The following is a 16486-nucleotide window of genomic DNA, read 5'->3' on the forward strand; positions in this document are numbered from 1 at the left end:
CACAAAATTGAATTAGAACATTCTTGGGATTATTAATAATTCCAGCCCCATTTTGATTAATACAATCACGGACCTCTATATTATATAACATAATAATGGTAAAATTACACGAAGAATTTAAAACATTCTTAGGAATAATTAATCACTAAGGAAGAACTCTAATATTTATTAGTATATTTTCAATAATTTTATTTAATAACTCAATAGGATTACTCCATTATGTATTTACTAGATCAAGTCACTTAGTCTTCACCCTAACCCTAGCCCTACCAATATGATTATCATTTATACTATTTGGGTGAATTAACAATACAAAACATATATTAGCACACCTAGTGCCGGAAGGTGTGCCAGCACTATTAATACCAATCATAGTAGGTATTGAAATAATTAGAAATTTAATTCGTCCAATAACTTTGTCAGTGCGATTAGCAGCAAACATAATAGTTGGACACCTAATAATATCAATAATTGGAAATACAGGAACAATATTAGAAATTATTGGGCTTTCAATATTAATTTTAGCACAAATTATATTAATTATTATAGAAACAGCCGTAGCATTTATCCAATCTTATGTGTTTGCCTTATTAATTGCTATTTATTCTAGAGAATCAAAATAACTAATGTCAACAAACCAAAACCACCCATACCACCTACTAGATCAGAGCCCGTGACCAGCAACAGGAGCCATTAGAGCAATAATATTAACAACAGGTATAATTAGATGATTTTACCAACAAAATATAATACTATTACTAAAAGGAATAACAACTATACTCCTTACAATAATTCAATGATGACGAGACATTTCACGAGAAGGAACATATCAAGGATTACATACAAATCAAGTTATAATAGGACTACGATGAGGTATAATTCTATTTATTATTTCAGAAGTACTATTTTTTGTATCATTCTTTTGAGCATTTTTCCATAGAAGTTTATCCCCAACAATTGAACTAGGGATACTATGACTACCAAGGGGAATTACTCCATTTAATCCAATACAAGTACCTTTATTAAACACAGCAATTCTGCTAGCCTCAGGAGTAACAGTAACATGAGCCCATCACGGATTGCTAGAAAAAAATCACTCACATACAACGCAAGCACTTATATTAACATTAATATTAGGAGTATATTTTACTATTCTTCAAGCATATGAATATTATGAATCCCCATTTACTATTGCTGATGCAGTATATGGATCCACATTCTTTATAGCAACAGGATTTCATGGACTACATGTCATTATTGGATCAACATTCCTAGGAGTATGCTTAGCTCGACACATCTTATGCCATTTTTCACCAACACGTCACTTTGGATTTGAAGCAGCAGCATGATATTGACACTTCGTAGACGTAGTATGATTAATCCTTTATATTTCAATTTATTGATGAGGTAGATAATATTTACTTAGTATATTTAAAGTACGCTTCACTTCCAATTAAAAGATTGTAATAAAATAAAGTAAATAATTAATATAATCATAAGTACCTCATTACTAATTATAACAATCACATCAATTGTAATAGTATTATCTACACTACTATCAAAAAAAATAATTACAGACCGAGAAAAAAGATCACCATTTGAGTGTGGGTTTGACCCAAAATCCTCAGCACGAATTCCATTCTCTATAAAATTCTTCCTAATTGCAGTAATTTTTCTCATTTTTGATGTAGAAATTGTATTACTACTACCAATAACAGTTATTATTACTAATTCAAAACTAATATATTGATTATGTGTTAGATTCTTATTTCTATTAATTTTACTTTTAGGATTATATCACTAATGAACCCAAGGATCACTAGAATAAGCATGCTGGAGTAATAGTTAATAATAACATTTGAGTTGCATTCAAAAGGTATTGAATATTTCAATTTACTTTACTGAGAAAGAAGCAAAAGCAATCAGCTTCGACCTGAATAAATTGGTATATATTATTACCCTTGCTTACTTAACTGAAGCCAAAGGAAGGCGGCATATTAATGTTAATAATAAAATTAGGATTATTTCCTCAGTTAAGGGGTATAATATTAAGTGGGGGCTGCTAACTTCAATCTTTAGTGGTGAAATTCCATTAAATACTCTTCACATTATTTCTTTAGTATAAAATTACATTATCTTTTCATGATAAAGCTGAACTCTAAATAAGTTCAAGAAGTGTTTACAGAATTATTCTATTCTTCCTAATAACTTCAATATTATGCTTTATTATAAGCTATACAAACACACATAAATTATTAATAAAATTACTATTAAAAATGAAAATATAAAATAAATGTTAAAATAGTTAGAGTGTATTAGTTGAATATTTAAGGAACCACTCCTTATATATTTATACACCCCCTGTCCACCTATAAATTCACTTCATCCATAGTCAATAGCCTTAATATATAAACCTCCAGTAGTAAATGAACTACCAATTAACCCACCCGAAGATAGATAAGGTAAAAATCATATCCCTCCTAATAAATATTATACTATTTTATTATTAAAAAATGGATAAATTTCGAAAAAAAAAAGACGTGATATTATATCCAATTCATCCACCCAATAAAATACAAATGATTGCCCCTATCTTCAACTTAAATGGAATAATAATAACAAAAACAGAAGGAAAAACTAATCACATTAGTCCAGAACCACCTACAATGGATAGGAGTAGTAAGCCTAATATCCCCTTAAATATACCTCACCCTCCATCATCAGAAAAAAATTGAAATGAAACACCTCTATAAGATTTACCAACTAAATAATAATTCAACCGAAAGCTATAAGCTATAGTTATACACGTAGAAATTCATAATAAAACAAATATTACTAAATTAAAAGAAGATATACTTAATATTTCCAAAATTAAATCCTTAGAATAAAATCCAGCCAAAAATGGCATTCCACATAGGGCAAGACTAGAAATTATTATACAAGAAATAGTTATTGGCATTTTATTAATTAAACCTCCCATACAGCGAATATCCTGAACATCTCCTATAACATGAATAACTACACCAGCACATAAAAACAATATAGACTTAAATATAGCGTGCGTCAATAAGTGAAAAAATGATAACTCCTTTAATCCCATAGATAATATTAACATTATTAATCCAAGCCGTCTTAATGTAGATAAAGCAATGATTTTCCTCAAATCATATTCAAAATTAGCACCAACCCCAGCTATAAATACAGTTAGCCCGGATAATAATAAGAGTACCCTACCAAGAACAGTATATATTAATATATTTCCAAAACGAATTAATAAATAAACCCCAGCAGTAACCAAATTAGAAGAATGAACCAATGCAGAAACTGGGGTTGGTGCAGCTATAGCTGCCGGCAGTCATGCAGAAAATGGAATTTGTGCACTCTTTGTTATCCCAGCAATAATAATAAATCTAGTAATTAATATTATATCAAAATCAGAAACTAATCATAAATAATAAATATAGTTCCAGCTTCCAGAATTTAACATTCAAGCAATAGATAATAAAATAAATACATCACCAATTCGGTTGGACAAAGCAGTTAATATTCCAGCAGAATAGGAACGAACATTCTGATAATAAATTACTAGACAGTAAGGAACTAATCCTAGACCATCCCACCCTAAAATAATTCTAATAAAATTAGGAGAAATAATTAAAAACATCATAGATCCAACAAATAATAAAACTAAAATAATAAATCGATTTATATTATAATCACCCTCTATATAAGAACCTCTATAATTAACCACCATAGAAGAAATATATATAACTAATCCCATAAAAATTAAAGATATTCAATCAAACAATATTGTTATAATAATACTAGAACTATTCAAATTAACAATATTTCACTCAATAAAAATTGTAACATCCTTAATTAAAAATAGCGTCCCTAATAATAATAAAATTATTCTACTAATTAATAAAATAATTGATACTATGCTTGTAATAAAAAATTATAAACCATTGATTTAAGAACTTCTTAGTTACCGCTAAGTCCACAACTTACTATTCTACTTAAACTACTTAAATAATTTAAATTCAATGAAATATTGGAGAACAAAAAATAATTAAAAAATTTAATGGAAATAAATGACAAAATAATAATAAATATTCACGAATATTACTTCTTCAACAAGAAAATACACCAGAATAATATATTCCATGTTGAGTATAAGAATATAAATATAAAGTGTAACCAGCACTTAAAAAAGAAAGTAATGCAACACCCACAAAACTAAAGTATGATCACCCAATAATTCTATTTAATAAACTAATCTCACCTAACAAATTAACAGAGGGTGGAGCGGCCATATTAGTAATTCTTAATATAAATCATCATAAAGATAATCTAGGGATATAATTAATTATTCTCCTATTAATTAACATACTACGACTAAATAATCGTTCATAAGTAATATTTACTAGACAAAATATTCCAGAAGAACAAAGACCATGTGCTACTATTAGAGTAAGCCCGCCATTTATTCCCCACGCCCCTATAGTTATAATTCCTATTAAAACAAGACCTATGTGTGCTACAGATGAATATGCAACCAAGGCCTTTAAATCAATTTGACGCATGCAAACAAGACTAATCATTCAAATACCAACAATTCTAATACCAAACCAAAAAATATTATATTTAACAGCTAATCTCTCAATACAAGAAATAATTCGTAAAATACCATACCCACCAAGCCTTAGTAAAATTCCAGCCAAAATTATAGATCCACTAACTGGAGCCTCGACGTGAGCCCTAGGTAGTCACAAATGAACCAAAAATATAGGTATTTTTACTAAAAAAGCAAATACCATTCTAACATATCAAATAAAATAATTTATATTAATATTAATGTATTTAAATATATATATTGATGAAGGAATTGGGAGCATAAAAGTCGAAACATTAATTTGCCTCAAACATCGCTCTGAAGCTCGCAAGTTGAACGCTCATTCACCCCACATTCCACCGGATGCAGAGCCGAGCAACAAGAATTTTCCACTCGGCTCTGCACAGTCAGCAAGGCAACGGCCCTCGCCAGCGGTGAGTGCACCTCCACTGTAAATTTCCATCTGCATCCAGGGATACCCCAGGTGCACAGTGGAGGTGCAAAGTCCACCAACCTATGACTCAAATCCAATGTATAAAACCGCTGGAGACAGTAAATCGATCTCTCACTTCGCTCCAATATCACCACCAAACTGATCGACGAGAAGAGGACGACGGCCTGCTGAGAGATCGCGACACTACGAGGCGGCAACAAGCGAGAAGTCCACAAGCAGTCCGGATTAAGCCAACCGAAGAATCTGCAAGAATAAAAGAAGTCGCCGAATTGCCTGCCGTTTCTTATCGTCATCTTCGATCTCTCCAGCGGACACCTGTCACCGTCGCCGACGCCAGAAGCCGAGGGCCAGACCAACAGCAAGGGGTGAGTAGCGTTCAACAACACAGGCTCCCAACAATCCTTCATCAGCCTCCTTAAGGGTAGAGGTGGTTAGCCAAGTCAAACTTAAGACCTATTGTATTTATCTGAGCTACGTCCCGGCGTGACTCGATCCCGTACCTTACCCGACGTCACGCTACAATATATATATAGACCCCCACCCTATAATTTAATATAAAAATAACAACCAAAAGGGGTAAAGAAGCAAGTAATATATAAAAAAGAAAATGTACCCCTGCTTGTACTCGCTCTGGTTGATACCCCCACCCTAAAATTAAAAATAAGGTAGGTACTAATGATCCTTCAAAAAACAAAAAAAATAAAAAAAATATTCTTATAAAAGTTAATATTAACAGTAATAATAAAATAATTAATAAAAATATAAATCTACAAGGATAAAAATAAATAGATATAATATTGTTTCTAGCCACTATTATCAAAAAAATAATTCAAATACTAAGTAAAATTAAAGAATAAGATATTACATCTAGACCAATAAAATAACCAACCCCCCATACCCCTATACCAACCCACACTATTACTAAAAACAAAAAACAACCAAAAATAATAGAAATTTGGACCACCATTCATAAAGAACTATTAAATTTCAAAAGCATTAAAAATATAAAATAAAAAATATATTTTAACATTTCAATAATACAAAAGAATTAAAATAATCATTACCATGAGTACGCGTAACTGATACTATAACAGATAAGCCAAGGGCCCCCTCACATACACAAAATGAAATAAATAATAGACAAAAATAAGAATCTTCCTGATTATTAATAAAATAATAAGTTATATATAAATATAAGGATAACACAATAAATTCAAGTCTTAATAGAGTTTCTAATAAATGCCTACGTTGAGAAATAAAACATAAAAATCTAATAAATAAAATAATTAATATAAATAATACTCTTAACATAAGTTTTTATAGTTTAATAAAAACAATGGTCTTGTAAATCATAAATGAATTAATAATTCTAAAAACATCAAGGAGGATATAGTTATATCATCAGTAGCTCATAAAGCCAATATTTTTATTAAACTACTCCTTGATATCAAAATACAATTAATATTAATTACTATTATGCTATTATTAGCACTAATAATACTACAAATAAAACATCCACTATCTATAGGGATTATACTAATTATACAGACTATTACCGCATGTCTAACAATATCAACATTCCTAAAATCCACATGACTTTCCTATGTACTATTCCTAGTATTTTTAGGGGGAATACTGGTTCTATTTATTTATACAACAAGACTTACACCAAATGAAATATTCAAAATAAGAACAAAAATAATAATTATAGGTGTAACCCTAATACTATTATGTTTATTTACATTAATAATAGTAGATCCATTATTAACCCCCTCAACACTACAAAATATAGATACATATACAACCTGAAAAAGTACACCCCCACTACCAGGAATAAAACTATATAATGAATCCATTATAATAATAACTACTCTAACAGTAGTATACCTATTTATTACATTAGTTGCAATTGTAAAAATTACCAGACTCTCACATGGAGCTCTAAAAATAATTAAATAATTACAAATGACAAAACCAGCACGAATTTATCACCCCCTACTTAAACTAGCAAATAATGCATTAGTAGACTTGCCAGCCCCACTAAATATTTCCTACTGATGAAATTTTGGTTCACTTATAGGAATATGTCTTTCAATCCAAATCTTAACAGGTCTTTTTTTAGCAATACATTATATTTCAAGAACAGACTTAGCTTTTTCTAGAGTAATACACATCTGCCGAGATGTAAACTATGGATGAATACTACGAACTATTCATGCTAACGGGGCCTCCATATTCTTTATTTGTATATATATACATGTTGGACGAGGAATATATTATGGATCCTATTTATATCTTCACACATGATCTATTGGAGTTATAATTATATTAACAACAATAGCAACAGCATTTGTTGGATATGTACTACCATGAGGTCAAATGTCATTCTAAGGGGCCACAGTAATTACTAATTTGCTCTCGGCAATTCCATATTTAGGAACTATACTAGTTCAATGAATTTGGGGTGGGTTCGCAGTAGATAGTGCTACACTAACCCGATTCTTCGCCTTTCATTTTTTATTACCTTTTATTTTAATAGCAATATCCATAATCCATCTACTCTTTTTACATCAAACCGGATCTAATAATCCACTATCTATTAACAGCAACATGGATAAAATCCCGTTCTATCCATACTTCTCCATAAAAGACACACTAGGATTTATACTTATAATTTTAAGATTAATACAACTCTCATTAATATTTCCAACGACCCTAGGAGATCCAGAAAATTTTACCCCAGCAAATCCACTAGTAACTCCAGTACACATTCAACCAGAATGATACTTTCTATTTGCATATGCCATTCTACGATCAATTCCAAATAAGCTTGGAGGAGTGGTAGCACTAGTATTATCTATTACAATCTTATTTATTATGCCAATACATCGTAAAAGAAATTTTCGTGGACTACAATTTTACCCTTTAAATCAAATATTATTTTGATTAATATTTGCAACCTTTATTTTATTAACTTGAATTGGAGCCCGGCCAGTAGAAACTCCATACATCGCTACTGGACAAGTGTTAACAATTATATATTTTATATATTTCATTATATCCCCCGTAACATTACTATTATGAGATAAAATTTTAAAAAAATGACTTCTTGACTGAAACTTTAAGTGTATGTCTTGAAAACAAAATAGAATGTAAATATTCTAGAAGTCTTCACATTCTAATTATTATGCAACTAAATATAAATTGATACAATTAAGCCCCTAAAGCCAACAAAAAAAAAATAATTTAAAGAAACCGGAAGAAAACTCCTTCAAGCTAAATATATAAGCTTTTCATAACGAAATCGTGGTAGTGTACCTCGAATCCAAATATAAATAAATCCTAAAAAAATAACCCTTAAGTAAAAAAATAAGAGAAATTGTATCCCCCCCAACAATAAAATTCTAAATAAAACACTTATAAATAAAATGCTAGCATATTCAGACATAAAAATTAAAGCAAACCCCCCAGCACTATACTCAACATTAAACCCAGAGACAAGTTCAGACTCCCCCTCAGCAAAATCAAAAGGAGTTCGGTTAGTTTCAGCTAAACAAGAACTCAATCAAGCTAAAGCCAATGGTAATGCAATAAAAATAAATCATAAATAATCCTGAAAAATATTAAATAAAAGTAAATTATAACCACCAATTAAAAAAATAAAAGACAATAAAATTAACACCAATCTAACCTCATAGGAAATAGTTTGAGCAACTGCTCGAAGATCCCCAAGCAACGCATAATTAGAATTAGATGACCAACCGTCAGATATTACTCTATACACCCCTATTCTCACACAACATAAAAAGAAAAATACCCCCAAATAAAAATTAAATAATAAGGTGTGATATGGAAAAACAACCCAAACAAACAAAGATAAAAATAAACTAAAAACTGGAGATATATAATATGGATAATAATTTCTCAAAGTAGGTAGTGTTTGCTCCTTAGTAAATAATTTAACTGCATCAGCAAAAGGCTGAAAAATACCACAAATCCCAACCCGATTAGGCCACCTACGAATCTGAATATAGCCTAAAACCCTACGCTCAAATAAAGTAAAAAAAGCAACTCTAATTAAAACACACACAACTAAAATAATAAAAGAAATAACTCCAATAAATAAGTTTAATATCATCTACTATAAAAAGAAATTTATCTGTATTTTTGAATTCTAAATTCAATGCACTTCTCTGCCATAATAGTAATTATTATTAATCAATATTATTATATATAATATAAGTATTTGGTCCTTTCGTACTAAAACACTTTAAATATTAAGAGATAGAAACCAACCTGGCTCACGCCGGTTTGAACTCAGATCATGTAAGAAATTAAAGGTCGAACAGACCATCAAATTTGAAATGCTACACCCAAATGATATCTTAATCCAACATCGAGGTCGCAACCCCTCCTGTCGATATGATCACTCAAGAAAGATTACGCTGTTATCCCTAAGGTAACTTATTCTTTAAATCACTAAAAATGGATCCAAATAACAAAAATTATTGAACATCAAATAAAAAGAGTTAATTATTATCTTCCCATCACCCAAACAAAATATTATTTAATAATATATATAATTATATTACTAATCAAAACATCATTAAAATAATATAAAGATCTATAGGGTCTTATCGTCCCCTTAAAAAAACAAAGCCTTTTCACTTTAAAGTAAAATTATACACTAATTAATTAAAGACAGTCTATTCCTCGTCCAACCATTCATTCTAGCCCCCAATTAAAAGACTAATGATTATGCTACCTTCGCACGGTCAAAATACCGCGGCCATTAAACAAGCGTCATTGGGCAGCTTATACTTCATATAAAATCATGAAAAGATTTTTTTGATAAACAGGAGAGAATAAATTTTGCCTAATTCCTCTAATTAATTAAATAAATATACTAATAGAATCATAATTTCCAAATAAAACTAATTAAAACATATAATTAGGTAAACAAGTAAAACCAAACTAAATTTTTAATAAAATTCCAAATAAATTATAACAAAATTACAAAAATTAGCAATCTCCAAACCAACAAATATAATAGTTTATTATAAAGTTATAACCAACATATTAATCAGAAGCACATCCCCCTAGTAATAACTAAACATTAATATTATAATAATATATAATAGTATAGAAAATATTAAAATGTAAAACTACATTAAATATAATTCGCCAATAACTAGATATAAGGTAAGTCGAATAACATTTTATTACAAATAGTAATTTTAACAGAAAAATATAACACTTTTACCTTAAAATTAATCTACTAGCTCCTCACCTTTCGAGAAAACAGAATATTCAATTAAAATTTAATCCTCCCTGATACAAAAGGTACGATTACTAACATCTCCTATAATAAAAATTAATATTTCATATATTTAATAAATCCCAGCACTGTACTAATAACCTATAACAAACTAATTTATATATACTAAATATACAACCAACCCCAATAAAATTCCTTTTCATACATAATCAATTTATAAACAAAATTTAAATAGTAAAAAAATTTCTATCAAAATATGTCGAATCGCACGACTAACTACTCAATGTAAATGAATATTCTAACTAACAGAAATATTTTGATACTAATCAAACCAGGCACACCTTCCGGTACACCTACTATGTTACGACTTATCTCACCTATATAAATGAGGGCGACGGGCGATGTGTACATACCCTAGAGCTAATAAACCAAAATGCTATTCTAAAACAAAATTACAATTAAATCCAATTTCAAATATAATTCCAATACATTATCCAAATCAACACAATGTAACCCATCTCCCCCTACTAATAAGCTGCACCTTGACCTGAAATATATTTCAATAGAAAAAAAGAATATATATATTTAAATATTCAATATTAAGGCGGTATACAAACTGATATTTTACAATAATAGGCCAAATAAAACGCGGAATATCGATTACGGGACAGGTTGCTCTAAATTGAATAAAGCACCGCCAAATTCTTTGAGTTTGAAGATCATAACTAATATTACTCAGACCAAATTTACAATGATAATAATAGGGTATCTAATCCTAGTTTAATACACCACCTTTATAGAATTAATAAAAATAAAGAACAAATTATATTAAAAATTTCACCTAATAAATAAAATATAAACAACCAAAAAATCAATTATTACTACAATTAATCCAACAACTCTCCACTTATGTCCCCACGTCTAACCGCGGCAGCTGGCACGAATTTAGCAAGACAAAATAAATATTAAAATTTAAAATCCTGTAATCTAATTTACATTAAAATTAAACAAACCCACACACTGCGAACCAAATTCAAATATACCGTCTCAACCCATAAAAAATTGGCGGAAATTCTACCTCTCTTTAACAAATACATATGTAAAATTTAACTAAGGAGATTTAAGCTAGAATAAAACTTTAACCTTAAAATATAAACAGAGGTTCTTTATTATTATATAATATGTATTAAATTAAATTAAATTATAATTAGGAATTATCTTACGAAAATTTCCTCCTTTTTTTATTTTTACTCACTTTCCCCTACTACCGTGCGTCCATTTCGATCAGCAGCCGAGAGATCGGGAGAAGCGTGGCGGGCGGCGCTGACGGAGATGCCGACATTTGCGGCCTGAAATGCCCGCTTATTTTTATGGACATATGCAGACATTTATATAAATATTGCAAAACGAGCACTAACCTGTGTTATCAGAGTATGGTTTTAATTTTAGTAGCTTAGTGGCTGTATGTGCTGATGATTTTGACACGCCCATCTCCTGTGAAACACGGCGTAGAGGTTTGTTTGGATAACTTTCTAACGCTGCCCCAATTTCATCGAGTTTTGCTTCGGTTAGAATCCGTCGTTTTTGGTTAGGTGTTTTAAAACTTAACGATCCAGTTTCTCGTAATGTAAGGACAAGATGTCTAACTGTATCTCCATGTGGAAGTGAAACCCATGGGAATTTCTGTACAAATTGCCTACACACGTCTCGACACGAGTCTGTTTTCACGTAATTGTCATACATAAAAATTCTTTGTTCTAAAGTGAATCTTGCGGCTGGCATTCCAATCGTCTCACTGACACAACACACATACACACTGCAATAACACAAACAAGTAACGGCAAGTATCCAAGAATAACACTCTTGCGCACAGTATGAAATTAACACGCTCTTGGTTTACATTGCTCGCCACTATATTCACAGCTCTGTCTTCATCTAGTCGCGAAGGAACACGAAACTCGAGCTTGGAGATTTTGGATTGCAAGGAAGCTCACGAAAACCATTGACTTTTAATGGTTTCGTCTGCAGCGTAATCTTGATACAGTGTTGCACATTCGAAACCTCCAAACGATCCCCATCGACACAAAACTCTTTCAAGGATTTTAAGCAGGACGTTGCTGGTCAAAACTATGATTAAAATGTTTTATTATCTGTGACTCTTATCGTCACTTCTAAAGCGTATTTTTTTGTGTATATAATTGCAGAACTTGGATGAATTACAGATGATGAATTATAACCCAGGTTAGTGCTCGTTTTGCAATATTTATATAAATGTCTGGATATGTCCGTAAAAATAAGCGAGCATTACAGGCCGCAAATGTCGGCATCTCCGCCAGCGCCGCCCGCCACGCTTCTCCCGATCTCTCGGCTGCAGATCGAAATGGACGCACGGTATATAGAACACAATTTTTTTCCCTCAAAATTGTGTTCTATATAGATATTAACTTCTTTTTTCTCTAAACTCAATAAGTATTAAAATGACATATTAAGTAAGTCAATTACTTTAAGTTAGACTACAAACACTTAAAAGAAATTAAATAAAATTAAAAACAATTCTGAAGTATTTTATATTATTTAATAAATAGGTTCTACTTATTAATCATAGAAATAAAAGTCCAATAAATAATATTATTAGCCCACTATTATAATTTATTTATAAATAAGATGTCTGAAAAAGGATTACCATGATAGGGTAAAGTATACATGAAATTTAACATGTTCATATTGTTTTATTTGTAATAAAAATTCATTTTTTATAATTGAAAGAATTAAACTTTATCCAATGGTATCAAACCCCATAGTGCATCATACACCAAAATATAATAAAAAGGTAAGCTAATTAAGCTAGAGGGCTCATACCCCACATATGAAGGTCTATAATTAAACCCTTCCCTTTTTAATGCTCACAACCCCCCAAAAAATAATATTCCTATTGACCCTCACACTAGAAACCCTCCTTTCTATTTCTTCCACCTCATGATATGGAGCCTGAATAGGCTTAGAAATTAATTTAATATATTTTATTCCATTAATTTCTTCTTGATCCGGTCGTGGGTGGGGGTGATGTGATCAGCATCACGCCCCTGACCGCCTTTACCCCCCAGGGTTTCCCCCAGGTACCCATGTTATTCGACGCTGGGTTGGCGCCGGGGCCGCTTCCAACGTTTGAAAAGTTCCCGGATTTGTACCGGCCGGGGATCGAACCCGGGAACTTTAGCATGGTAGTCAGACGCGTTACCGACTGAGCCACCGCGGCCACTTATATATATATCATTATTAACCCTATACTATTACTTACGAACCTCACTCACATCAATTTTAATAAATTATAAAACTAATATATGAAATATTATTAACAACAAACCATTAAATTTAAAAGAACAAGTATTATCGGCAATTACAATTTTTCTCTCAATTTGTGGATTACCTCTAATTCAACCAATTTATATATCTTTATAAGATCTTTATAAGGTCTTAAGTTAATTTAAGGTCTTAATACATACAACGTATCACCCTGAAATTGCAGTTCAAAATTATTATTCTTAACTATAAAGCCAAAATTAATGAGAGAGTTTAAAACTCATAAATAAATTTACAGTTTATCACCTATAACTTCAGTCATCTCATTCTTGCAACGATGATTATTTTCTACTAACCATAAAGATATTGGTACAATATATTTAATTTTCGGGGTATGATCAGGAATAGTTGGAACATCATTGAGTATCTTAATCCGTATAGAATTAGGTCAACCAGGAAGTTTGATTGGAGATGATCAAATCTACAATGTAATTGTAACCGCGCACGCATTTATTATAATTTTTTTCTTTGTAATACCTATTATAATTGGGGGGTTTGGGAATTGATTAGTACCTCTGATAATTGGAGCCCCAGACATGGCCTTACCACGATTAAATAATATAAGATTTTGATTACTACCCCCATCATTAACTCTACTATTATCAGGAAGAATTGTAGAAAGTGGTGCAGGAACTGGTTGAACCGTATACCCTCCCCTATCTGCAGGAATTGCACATGTCGGGGCCTCTGTAGATCTATCAATTTTTTTCATTACATTTAGCAGGAGTCTCCTCTATTCTAGGGGCAGTAAATTTTATTACAACGGTAATTAATATACGAACTATAGGAATATCCATAGAACGAGTACCATTATTTGTGTGATCAGTAGTAATCACCGCAGTTCTCCTATTATTATCACTACCAGTTCTAGCAGGAGCAATTACCATACTATTAACAGATCGAAATCTAAATACCTCATTTTTTGACCCATCCGGTGGTGGAGACCCTATCCTATATCAACATCTATTCTGATTCTTTGGGCATCCAGAAGTATATATTCTAATTCTACCAGGATTTGGAATAATTTCACATATTGTAACTCAAGAAAGAGGTAAAAAAGAAACATTTGGAGTAATTGGAATAATTTATGCAATAATAGCAATCGGATTTCTAGGATTTATTGTATGGGCACATCATATATTTACTGTAGGAATAGATGTTGATACACGAGCATACTTTACTGCAGCTACAATAATCATTGCCGTACCAACAGGAATTAAGGTATTTAGATGAATTGCCACACTCCATGGAACACAAATTAATTACTCTCCATCAATATTATGAGCATTAGGATTTATTTACTTATTTACAATAGGGGGATTAACAGGAGTAGTACTAGCAAATTCATCACTAGACATTGTACTACATGACACATATTATGTTGTAGCACATTTTCATTATGTATTATCTATAGGAGCAGTATTTGCTATTATAGCAGGACTAGTACATTGATTTCCACTATTTACAGGAGTAATAGTAAATCCAGATTGATTAAAAATTCAATTTATCTCCATATTTATTGGAGTCAACTTAACATTCTTTCCACAACATTTTCTGGGGTTAAGAGGAATACCACGACGATATTCGGACTATCCAGATGCATATACAATATGAAATATTGTTTCAAGATTAGGATCAATCCTATCATTTACAGCAGTAATTATTATAATTTTTATTACCTGAGAAGGTGTAACAAGTGCTCGACCAACATTATTTAATCTACAACAAGCGTCATCAATTGAATGATATCAAATATCACCTCCTTCCGAACATACATATTCAGAACTTCCAATATTACTTATTAACAACTAATTTTTAAGGTGGCAGAGAAGTGCATTGAATTTAAGCTTCAAATATAAGGTTATCCCTTACTTAAAAGTGACAACCTGAAATGAAATAGGATTACAAGACAGATCCTCCACACTAATAGAACAAATAATGTTCTTCCATGACCACACAATATTAATTTTAATTATAATTACAGTATTAGTAGGATACCTAATAACATCATTATTTAATAATAAATTAACAAACCGAATACTTTTAGAAGGACAGGTGTTAGAAACAATATGAACAATTATACCAGCAATTACCCTAGTTTTTATTGCACTACCCTCCCTACGTTTATTATATTTATTAGATGAAATTAATCAACCTTCATTAACCCTTAAAACTATTGGACATCAATGATACTGAAGTTATGAATATTCCGATTTTATAAAAGCAGAATTTGACTCATATATAACCCCGACAAATGAAATAATAATAGACTCATTTCGATTATTAGATGTGGATAATCGAACAGTACTACCAAGTAATATAGACATTCGAGTACTAACTACATCTGCAGATGTATTACATTCATGAGCCATACCATCTATAGGAATTAAAATAGATGCCACTCCAGGACGACTTAACCAAGCAGGAGTAAACATTAGTCGAATTGGTCTATTTTTTGGACAATGTTCAGAAATTTGTGGATCTAATCATAGATTTATACCAATTATTATTGAAACTACAACTCACAAATCTTTTATTAAATTGATTAATAAAAATTATACAAGAATCATTATATGACTGAAAAGTAAGTAATGTTCTCTTAAACCACAAAATAGTAATATAACAACTACTTCTAATGAAAAGAGTTAGTTAAATATAACATAGGAGTGTCAAACCTAAATTATCTATATAGATACTTTTTTATTCCACAAATATATCCATTAAACTGAATTATTCTATTTACAACATTTATATTAATTTATTTTCTATTCATAATTGT

At 30.7% G+C, this 16486-nt stretch overlaps 4 pseudogenes; 2 read left to right on the forward strand and 2 right to left on the reverse strand.

Annotated features, from left to right (window-relative positions):
• Nucleotides 1–2506: 2506 nt before the first annotated feature.
• LOC145992316 (NADH-ubiquinone oxidoreductase chain 5 pseudogene) lies at nucleotides 2507–3901 on the reverse strand (annotated as a pseudogene).
• A 142-nt stretch (nucleotides 3902–4043) lies between these two features.
• Nucleotides 4044–6099, reverse strand: LOC145992318 (NADH-ubiquinone oxidoreductase chain 4 pseudogene; annotated as a pseudogene).
• A 935-nt stretch (nucleotides 6100–7034) lies between these two features.
• LOC145992319 (cytochrome b pseudogene) lies at nucleotides 7035–8174 on the forward strand (annotated as a pseudogene).
• Nucleotides 8175–8497: 323 nt separating this feature from the next.
• LOC145992320 (cytochrome c oxidase subunit 2 pseudogene) lies at nucleotides 8498–16284 on the forward strand (annotated as a pseudogene).
• The last annotated feature ends 202 nt before the right edge of the window (nucleotides 16285–16486 follow it).

The sequence above is a fragment of the Lepisma saccharinum genome, chromosome 9, assembly GCF_977018435.1.
Source record: "Lepisma saccharinum chromosome 9, izLepSacc3.1, whole genome shotgun sequence".
Classification (NCBI taxonomy): domain Eukaryota; kingdom Metazoa; phylum Arthropoda; class Insecta; order Zygentoma; family Lepismatidae; genus Lepisma; species Lepisma saccharinum.